The following is a 10,667-nucleotide window of genomic DNA, read 5'->3' on the forward strand; positions in this document are numbered from 1 at the left end:
TGGGTGGACTGTGACACACAAGGCTAAGTTACTTTTAATTCAAGGAATATTTGGCTTCTCTAAAAGGTCAATAAACTCTCTTCTAATAATTGGCCCTGTGAGGGTACAGCCTGCTCTGTGTGGCATTTTCAAGTGACTCACTTCTTTAGCTCCGTCTGCTTGCTCCCTGCAATCCGTATCGGTTGCACAGAAAATGGTGATTATTCCTATACATCTTTGTCTGGAGCCCACAGTTACTATTTAATGTAATTACTTCCCCACTGTGGTGTTGTTTGAAAACAAGTGTTTGCTTGCTTTATTTTAATTTCAAAACTTTCTGTTGTGGTGTCACATGCTGGGAGCACCTTCAAGAAGAAATTGCTGTCCAACATCATCTTTTCCCTCAAGATTTGGAATTTAATATTCCCACTTTACTTTTATTTGCACAGTTGCTTAGAATCCCTTTGGTGGAGGGATTTATTTGTACCCCACATTTGTACCATACAATATAAAAATATTTAACTTCTTGGCTCAGCTGTATCATCATTGGACAAGAAATTTTAAAAAGACTTTTAATTTCCACTTTTTTTTTTTTTTTCAATATTATGCATAGGTCTTTCACTTTTTTTTTTTTTTAAACAACAAAATAAATAGCAGGAAATTCTTTCAAAATTGTAAGCAAAAAAAACCCTTCTGAGTCCTTGTACCACTTTATTAGTAAGAAGTTTACTCTGGTTATATAGGATTTTTTTAAAAGAACAACCATTCCTATTCAGTTTCCATATAATATATCTCTTTCTTTAATATTCTCTCTACTCTTGAACTCCAGGCAGCAGCTAATCCACACATGGCCATTCTCTCACTCCTTCCCAGTCAGTTATGGGGAGAGAAACAAAAGGGTGAAACTGCAAAAATGTATTATCTGAAATAAAAAGCAACTTAATAAGTGATATAGAACACAATTTTGGGGATGCTAATTATTATAATAGTAGTAATAAAAAATAGTTATTTAATCTAAAAGAAAACAACAGAGAGAAATAAAACTCAAAAAAGTCATGTAAATGAAAACGGTTGCTTGCCAGCTGCCTAATGGCCAGCAGCAACCCTGCACCAACCTTCCCCACTTTTATATGCTGAGGATGATATCCTGCAGTGTAGGACATGTCTTGAGTCGCTTGGGGTCAGCTGTCCTCACTGTGTCCCCCCCAGCTCCTCATGCACGCCCAGCCCTCTCGCTGGTGGGGCGACGTGAGGAGCAGTAAAGGCCTTGGCTCTGAGTAAGCCCTGCTCTGTAGCAAAAAAAAAAAATCTCTGTTTCCAGTGCAAATCCAAAACACAACTCCAAAACGTCTACTGTGAATAAAATTAATTCCATCCCGGCCAAAATGAGTACACATTTTCATCATTCTTGGTAATAATTATAGAAAAACAGTAAAATAAGAAGACTAGTAAAACAGTTCAATAAAAATAGAATTTCTTTCATTAAACTATTGATTTCTTCCCTCTTGGTCTTCTTTCTGTGAGGATTCAAAACAAAGAACAGATTCTTAATTAGCTGCAACATGCTATATCATCAAATAAATCACATACGAATTTAACCACTTCACTAATTTATTTTATGGCTATTTACTAGGACTTTGAGAGCTTTGGGATTCATTAATTTAAAAATGCAAGACTGAATTTTGATCTCTTTGGTTTTTTTCAAGATATTCAGATAAATTTCCTCCTAAATATTTCAGTATGAACATATCACTACAGTTAGGAAAGAAATTACACACTTGATTTCATCTCTTAAACTAAACCAAAGTTAAATGGATTTATACTGCTTACTGGAAATAAACCCATACAATGCTATTTGCTTTCAGTGTAACTCAGAAAAGGATTTTTTCAAGCATGTAACTATTCTTTAGTACATGACTATACTTTAGTCACACATGTAAACTCAATTAAAATGGATGGCGCGGTTAGCTGCTATCTCAGGTAGAAAATTACTTAATTGTGTACTGCATTGTTTTTTCAGTGAGACTGTATTTGATGCAAACCAACACTTTATGTTATTTTGATTAAACAAATTTCTCTTTCAGATTCCTATACGATGTAGCTTGCTTTAGGAGAAGGCAATTACATGTCAACATCACTGAAATCAGTGGAAGTCAGATGAAGGAAATCTGTGTGAACATGGCACTTTATAGATCCCGACTTAATTGCACTCACACTTAGCTTCCATGTACTCCACCACATTTAACCAAGATTCATTGTACCCGTTTGCTAATTGTTGACAAGCAAGCTCTCTGTTTCTTAAGCTTGTAATGCATATGTTTATGTAAATATGTGCTTGCAGGCAATGTTTAGTTTGCATATAGTTCAATATTTCAAGCAAGGATACAAGCTGGAGCACATTCTCCTGAACGCAGTCCACAGTTTGGCCTGTTACTGTGTGCGCTTTGTAGCTGTGCTTTGGCTCAAATATGTTGTGATAGAAAGCAGAGATTTCTGCAAAGTGGTAGTTGATAGTAAAAGACTTCATGAAGAGTAACTTGCTGTTAATGTTTAGGCGTGTGCTTCTATTTGGAGGCTGATTTTCAGGTTAGATCATGGCTGGAGAACTCAGCAAGACAAGAACAGGAAGAACAGGACAGAAGGATGTTATGGGGAGCGTTGTCAATTTAACTTTTCAGTAAATCCATCCAGAAAGGATTGAAGGTACCAAAATGTCAGTCATTACTTCTTTCCATATTCCAGTGTAAGTTTTCATTTCAATTTAAGAGTCTTATGTCCAACTATTTAATTATAAATTGTTTGTTTTGTAGAAGGAAATTCTGACAATGGGCTTTCTTGAAGATTGACCAGAGAAGGACATGTTTTATAGTGCTCTTTCAGAGTACTGTAGATGCAGATCTACATCTCCTTCCTACCTGTTTAACAATTTTGCCTGTGACTTTGGGAATTTATTTTCTTTAATCTGAGCTTCCTCAACTGTAAAATGGGATTAATACAGTTTACCAGCCATGGTTTTGTTTTTAATTACTTTAAGGCATAGAAAAACTTTATACATTTACATATTGTATAACCAACTTTTAGCAGAGGTCATCAAACGATATTAAAGTACATAAATTAGTAAAAAGTGCTTTATCTTTAAACTTTTTGCTTTATATCCCCCTACATTCAAAGAAATAAGGTCAGGTGAGGAGCAGTATAAAATATTTTACCTATTAATATAGCATCACAGCGTCTGAGATTAATTGATTCCTTGCACACAAAACCTGCAGAACACAACTTTTGACTAAGTGGTGTCTGCAAGGACTCCTCCCTTTTGAAGCCCAGCAATGTTGGGTATCATTAAGGCTCCCTCTGGTCAGAAGGCTTTCTCTAACTTGAATGTCATGTTGAGTGAGGTTCTATAGAGTAAGGATCCAACCTACCACAGCAGGTTTTGCTAAATACTGTAACAAGACAGATCTTTCTGACAGTGATTTTTAAAAGAAAAAAAAAATCAAATTATTTAGATGTCTGTTTGTCTGGGTGTCTCTGTGCAGTATTTCTGTTGTCAGGGAATGCCCAGATACAAAAGCTTTCCTTGGTGTATTGCACAAAAATAAATATGAGTAGTATACAAATATAAATGCTTAATTACTTTTAAAGGTAACCACATTATATCATAACACCTACAGCAAAGAGGTTACTTGTTAGCAGAAATCTCTTGCTAACCCTGAAATCTGTAAGAATCTGAGGTAGCAACAGACCTGAAACTAGAAAGTAATTTCTACAAAATGCAGTAATTGAGTGATTAGCATCAGGGACAGAATTGATGAACTGGTTAGGACCAATTTGTGTTTGCCTTCTCTCTTGAATTACTAAACTGAATGAGAAGTGCAAAGAAGAAAAACCAAGATAAAATAGGAATCATCCACACTCTTCAAGATAATTTTGAATTCCCATCAGAGCAATTGTAAATGGAGCTACTGAATATAATTTGCACAGGTTTACTGGTTGCTTTTTTTTTTTTTTTTTTTTTCCATAATAGATCACATAATCTTTCATGTATCCTTTAGAGGAATGCAGAACATTAGCAGGTTTGTGGTGCTGTATTCTGATATGGAAAATAGGGAGCCGTGGGAAAGAGAAAATAAGATCAAAACAAAATTGTAATTACTGATTATGCTAGAAATAAATGCAAACACACACTAGTTAGATTTCTTATCCTAGTGATTACTGGCCAGTAAAATTTTATAACCTAAAAGAGATTTTTTTTTCAGTACATCCAGTTTCTTCCTCTTGGCTGTGCTTTTGCTCCTACTCTAATGCCAAAAGTTTGAAAGTGGCCATTATGTATTATAATCACAGAAGTTATTCCTGTCACATAATTACTGAACTGCCCTGAGCGCAGATGTACTTTAATGAGCCTTTGGGGAAGAGGATTTAGCTTACTTCTGTTTCTGAATGGCTAAAAACTATTCATGCACTGCTTGCAGAGTCACTGCTTGCACATGGATTATATTTGCTGGCAGTCCTTGTTTCTGCTATTCAGATTTAAATGATCACAGCTATTTCTTCCTTTTGAAAACGAGTAAAAACTTTTAATTTTCCTTATTTGATTTACTTATTTGTTTCACAGAAATTCAAAGACAAAAGTATTCTTCTTTGTAAATACTTTCTTGAGAACTGGTTTCCTAGATGAGGTGAACCACTTCCTAGATGAGGCGCCTCATTTCTCAAGGCAAATACTGTTTGTTTAGTTTTTAGTGAAACAGCTACTTTGTGGAGTCTCTATCTCCACATACCGTGTGCCAGTCAGTATGTCATGGTACAAATGCTCTGTCTGTGGAATAAAGCTATAGAGGAAATGATATCAGCAAATATTAGTTTTGTAAGGAATGATTCCAGCATCTTTAACTTTTGAATATTTTCATTTAAAGCGACAGAATCTTCTGACCCCAGTCTGCCTCTGCATTTTTCACTACATCCTGTATAAGAAGAACTTCCTTTGGTTAGATTACCCATGATATCTAACACCCTCTTTTCCTTGGTAGTTTAAACAGGAAATCTGTATCAAAAAAATCTGAGATTTGTGGTCGATGGCTCTGTGTCTCCAGTTGGAAGCTGGTGATGATAGGTGTCCCTCAAGGTGATGAAGGATGTCTCTCAGGACTCTGTCTTGAACTCGTACTGGCCAATATATTGATCAATTTCACAGACAGTGACGTCATTTGCAGATGACAAAACACTGAGAGATGTAGGGGACAAAAGAGAAGGAAGGGATTCCAGCCAGGGGGAGACCTGGACAAGATTGAGAAGTGTGTCCACAAGAATGTCCCAAAGTTTTGCTAGAGCAAGTCCAAGGTATTGCTGCCTGGGCTGGGGCAATGCCTGAGAGACTGGGAGAAGACATTGGGAAAAGCACTCGGGAGTTCCCATTGATGAAAAGTTGGACATGAAACAAAAATGTGCACTGGCAGCCCAGAAAGGCAATTGTATCCTTGGCTGCACTCAGAGGAGGTCAACAGAGGGGATTCTGCCCTTCTGTTTCACATCTGGAACACTGCATCCAGCTCTATCAAATTCAGGGAGATCCCAATGCCTAGGAATGATTGGCATCGGACTCTATTGATTCAGAAGGCTGAATAATTGCTTTATTAAACTATATTACACTAATACTATATAACTATACTGAAGAGATTACTATAATATACAAAGATATATAGTAAAGAAAAACCCGTGACTCTCTCCAGACAGCTAGGACACAGCTTTGACCTAATAGGCTAATTAATATAAACAACTATTACTAGAATCCAATAACCAAATCCCTTCAGGTAAACAATCTTCCTATCATGTTCTACGTGTGCAAAACAGGAGCAGAGGATAGAGATAAAAATTGTTTTCTCTTTCTCTGAGGTTTCTCGCTGTGATTCCCAGGAAATATCCTTGGGAAGCTGTGCCTGCCTGCTCTTTATGAAGAGAGCTGCGGCTACACGGCTCTGGGATCCCAGCACATGTGGGCTCCTTGGTATGAGTCCAGAGGAACTCCTTGAAGATTGCTTGAACACCTCTGCTGCTAAGAAATGCTGACAGAATAGGAGTTTTCAGTAGGGAGAGGAAATGCTTCCAGGGAGACCCTATTGGAGATTTCTTTACTTAAAGGTCTTATAAAAAAAAGAGAGAGAAACTTTTTACACAAGTAAAATCTAGTCATAGGAAAACAAGAATGGTTTTAAACTAAAAGAGTAAATATTTAAATTAGATGATAGGAAATTCTTTACTGTGAAGGTGGTAAGGTGCTGCAATGAGTTGCCCAGAGACATTGTGGATGCCCCATTCCTGACAGTGGGACCAGGCTGGATGAGTCTCTGAGCAACCTGATCCCGTCTGTGGCAATATTGCTCACGGCAGGGGTAGGAAGGGTTGGAACTAGATGACCCTTGAGGTCCCTTTTGATTCTATGCTTTCATGGTCATCCTGATTTTGCTTTTTAATTTAGCTATAAATAGGACAATTAATTCATTTATTTGAACTATTGCTATTTCTTATAATCATATGAGAAATATACATAAAGGTTTGTGGATTTTCCAGTAGAGAGCTATAAAATACATTATCTCCATTAAACCCATCAAGTAATTATCAGAATACTACATTGACAATCCTGTTGTGCTTTACACAAATAATATTAAGTCTATGTCTCTGACAAAGAAAAAAGACTGGTAGGTCATCTGTTGATGTTATTAGAGAGATAGAATTTGTAATATAAATGTCAGACCTCAGTATTTAGAAATAATTCATCCAATATTATCAAAAAGTCATATAATTTGCTTTAAAAAGCAGTCAGAAGAGGATTTTTTTATTTCTTGTGGTCTTTTAAGATTCATCTTTTCAAGCTTTGCATTGAAACTTTGTTAGAAAAAGGTTAAAAAGATGATTTGTTTCAGTTATTTGATTCTAACTACAAGGACTAAGAAATATTACTAGACTCACTAAGTATCTGAAAGAACTATAAGACTGTGAAAATTCAATTTAGTTAACTGCATGACCAAAAGGCTTTTTATATTTCATCTTTTACCTGAATTTCAGGCTCCTAGAATTATCTTCCAAATCATGTTCCAGACTTCTGAACCTAAACTCTTGTACAAGGTTGATTACAGTGCCACGTACTATACTGCCATAAAAATATTACTGAAATAGCTCTATTTGTCTCCTTTATTTTTTTCTAAAAGATTGTAAATTATCTAAGTTAATTTAAATTATTTACATTTTAATGAGTTTTTAGGACTATCATAAATTAAGATTCATAAATTAAATATACACATATTCTGATATTATAATAATGAATACACCATATTTACAGAAGTTTATCAAATTTCACATCTTCAGCAGACATTTATTAATTTGACACATAATCAATAAGAACATTTCAGTGTGAATATGCATTCCTTTGCTAGAATTTATTTACCTAGTGATGTTGTTGGGGGTGCACAGAAACATCGCTTACTCTTGTACAGGAGAATTCTGAGGGATTAGTTTAAAATAAAAGTCTACAAATATGATAGTGAAAAACTGCAGCTACTAATTGCATAAATTAGCTCAAACTGCCATATTTTGAGTTTAATATTGCATTTAGGCATGGTGTATTTTGACCTGTGATAGTAGAGAGGCATAGGTATTGCCAGGTGAATCTTCTAAGTGTAAAGATTTTATCACATACTTGCTCACAACCGGACAGTATCTGTAGGGCTTAGCATAACTAAAACAAACTGCCATAGTCATGGTGACTAATTCTTGGCCTATAAACCATTTGAAAACATTTAAATTGATGATCGCAATAAGAAAAATTCAGCTACATGACAGCACAACTCAGAAAAAAAATAAGGGTGATAAAGTTTAAAACTAATGGGCTAAAACTGCAAAATCCTGGTTTTATAATGAGTTTATCACTCTGAATCACACAACCAACACCAGAGTGATATTCAGAAATTCCAGCAATGTCAGTTTGCTCATGTAGAAGAACTACTCTCAGACACACAATCTCTACTTTAAACTTTATGTCTGGTTTTGCTACAGTATCAGCAGCAGAAGGTAGATGTGCAAATATTAGATAAACAAGTAAAAATTTCCTTGGCGGAGACCACCATCTGCCAACCACCTTTACACCATAACTCAAAAGTAGCCCTTTTACTGAGATGTATTATCAGTGTAGCCACTTAAGCATTGATTTAGGAAGTTCAAGTCACTTTTCTGTGAAATACTAAAACATGGATGAAGGACAAATTGAAGCCATAATCACAATCAAGTTAATATTTTACGATTTTATGTGACAATACAAAGATATCTCAATAGACCTGCAAAAAACTTAGAACTGTTCTCATGTCAGTTGCATTCTTTCTGAAAGTTATTCTCTCTGACTTTTCTTGTAGGTAAGGAAATTTCTTGTCACACAGACAAGGCAAAACCCAGCCTGGAGGCCACATTTGGAAGAAAAACTATATTTTAATTTTTGGGTTTAAGCAGATAATAAGTCTAGCTCTCTTTTAACTTCCCATGCTTGTGAACTAGTATTGGGTGTAAAACAAGATGCTGAGCATATCAGAGAGTTTAAGGTCTTTTATTCATATATAAATTAATGTAAATAATTTCCAAACATTTCCAAATTTTTTTTTTAGAACAACTAATAGGCAACTAATAAACAGTACGTGCAGGTACAAAAAGACACTTTCTTACAGTGGTCCTTTGCCTATTCAAAACACTAGAAGAAGGAACATGATCCCCATGAGCAATATGTTTCCATGCTTGAGTATGTGTATATGCATATACCTGCCCATACTACAGAATTCTAAAAATCACATAGAGAGCAATTTAAAAAAACATTTGAACTTAGAAAGCTGGGTATTTTGCAACCATAATTACAGAAAATTTAGTGTTATGGAGAGTGTAGAAAAAGATGAGTCAACTCCTAATGTTTTTTATGGTGTAAGAATCAGAGAACAGCAATGGAAATAGTAGAAATACCAAAAAAAAATCACATGTGATTATTCAACCCATAATGAGCAATATATCAACAGAACTCCTTGTCATATGAACCTGTAGATGTAAAATGTCTGTATGGGTTCAGAGGACAATAGGGTAAAGGACTTAAAATTGCAACTAAATCTAACTCAGGAAGCTAGAATTTTCTGTGAAATAAAACAGGTCATAAAACAGAAGGGTAGATTGTAAAAATAGTCATGCATGTACATAAGAGAGATGGTGCTGTTGACAAGACACACCCCATGGGTAGGTCTATCCCTAAAATCTCTTTTCTTCTTAAATTTCCTGTTGGATTTTTATGTTCAATTTCCATATGAATTTTAGCATAGAATTATATATACATATATATATATATATGTATATATGTATCACAGACTAAATCCCTAAAAAAATCAGCTACTCAAGTATCACCGTCAAGACTAATTTGTACCACACAAAATCTGTGATTCTTAAAATTTCTTCCTCCCTGCAAACTGAAATCATCCCCTCAATCTTCAGGTAGGTCCTTGATATTACTGGTGAGTCATAACATTAACGAGAAAATGGCAAAACAGCAGAGTATGTTATACACTATTGAAACAGTAATGATATTGTTTGAGATGTATAAAACAGTCAATTTTTCCATGCTCTTCCCTTCATATTACCTTTTCTAGACTAAAATCTTTCATTTGAATTCCACTGAGAAGCTAAGTGGTAGGTTTTGAATATAGTTTTATAGACTCAAAAAGCCATCCCAACAAAGACATCAGAGTGATTTTTTTTCCTACCTAGGTTGCCCCATGTGAAGCAAGAACATCTTTTGCAGCTGATGTTTTGTAATTCCATTAGGCTAGGTCAGTGTGTGTATGTGCTCTGGGCTGTTTACATACTACTGTTTTATAACCTGCTGGTCTCCACAGAAAATTCTGGCAAGAGCTGAAATATCTTCTCTCTTTCTTTACTCATCCGGATGTTACTGGTGCAGGTGGGAGCAGAAATGAAAAGGAGACCACAGGCCTGCAGCAAACACTCACAGGAAATAACCTTCATTTAGGCAGACGCACATACACGTTGCTATTGACTAGACCATGCATGTGTTCTTATAAACAGTGTAATTGCAAGGTTATTTAATGTTGCACCTTAGCTTTAAATAGCTAAATTATTGCTAGGTAGCTTTATATAAAACAAAACAAAAAAAAAAACCAAAAAGACAAAACAAAACAAAAAAACCACAAATAAAACCATTAAAAAACCAGAATGCTGAAACCAGTCCAAGAAATCAGTGCTTGCTTCCTGAACTGATTTATTCAAGCAAGGCCATCAAAAGATAGAGGCAGGCGAGCTGCTGCAAAAATTGAGACCTGGTGAGATATCTTGCAAAACTAGTGAGAGCGGTCGTTGTGTAAAAGCTTTTCAGTATCAGTGGGCAGGGAAAAAGTGGAAGATGGAGTTGTTCATAGATGGAGGAGCTCAGCTGTCAAGGGCTTGTCGGTGGGGTAGGAGACCAGATGTGAGAGCTGGAGGTCAGGCTCAGAGGAAAGGAGGACAGACAGCACCGTGGTGGGAGCGCATTAACAACCATCTGGTCGTGGGTGTGCAGTGAATCACCTTCAACAACCTGATTAAGCCTACACTGGCTTCCTTGAAGGTTTCTTCTTTCTGACATTTTTTCGTTTGCCATGTAGCGGGACAGAAAC

Source organism: Ammospiza nelsoni, chromosome Z (assembly GCF_027579445.1).
Source record: "Ammospiza nelsoni isolate bAmmNel1 chromosome Z, bAmmNel1.pri, whole genome shotgun sequence".
NCBI lineage: Eukaryota > Metazoa > Chordata > Aves > Passeriformes > Passerellidae > Ammospiza > Ammospiza nelsoni.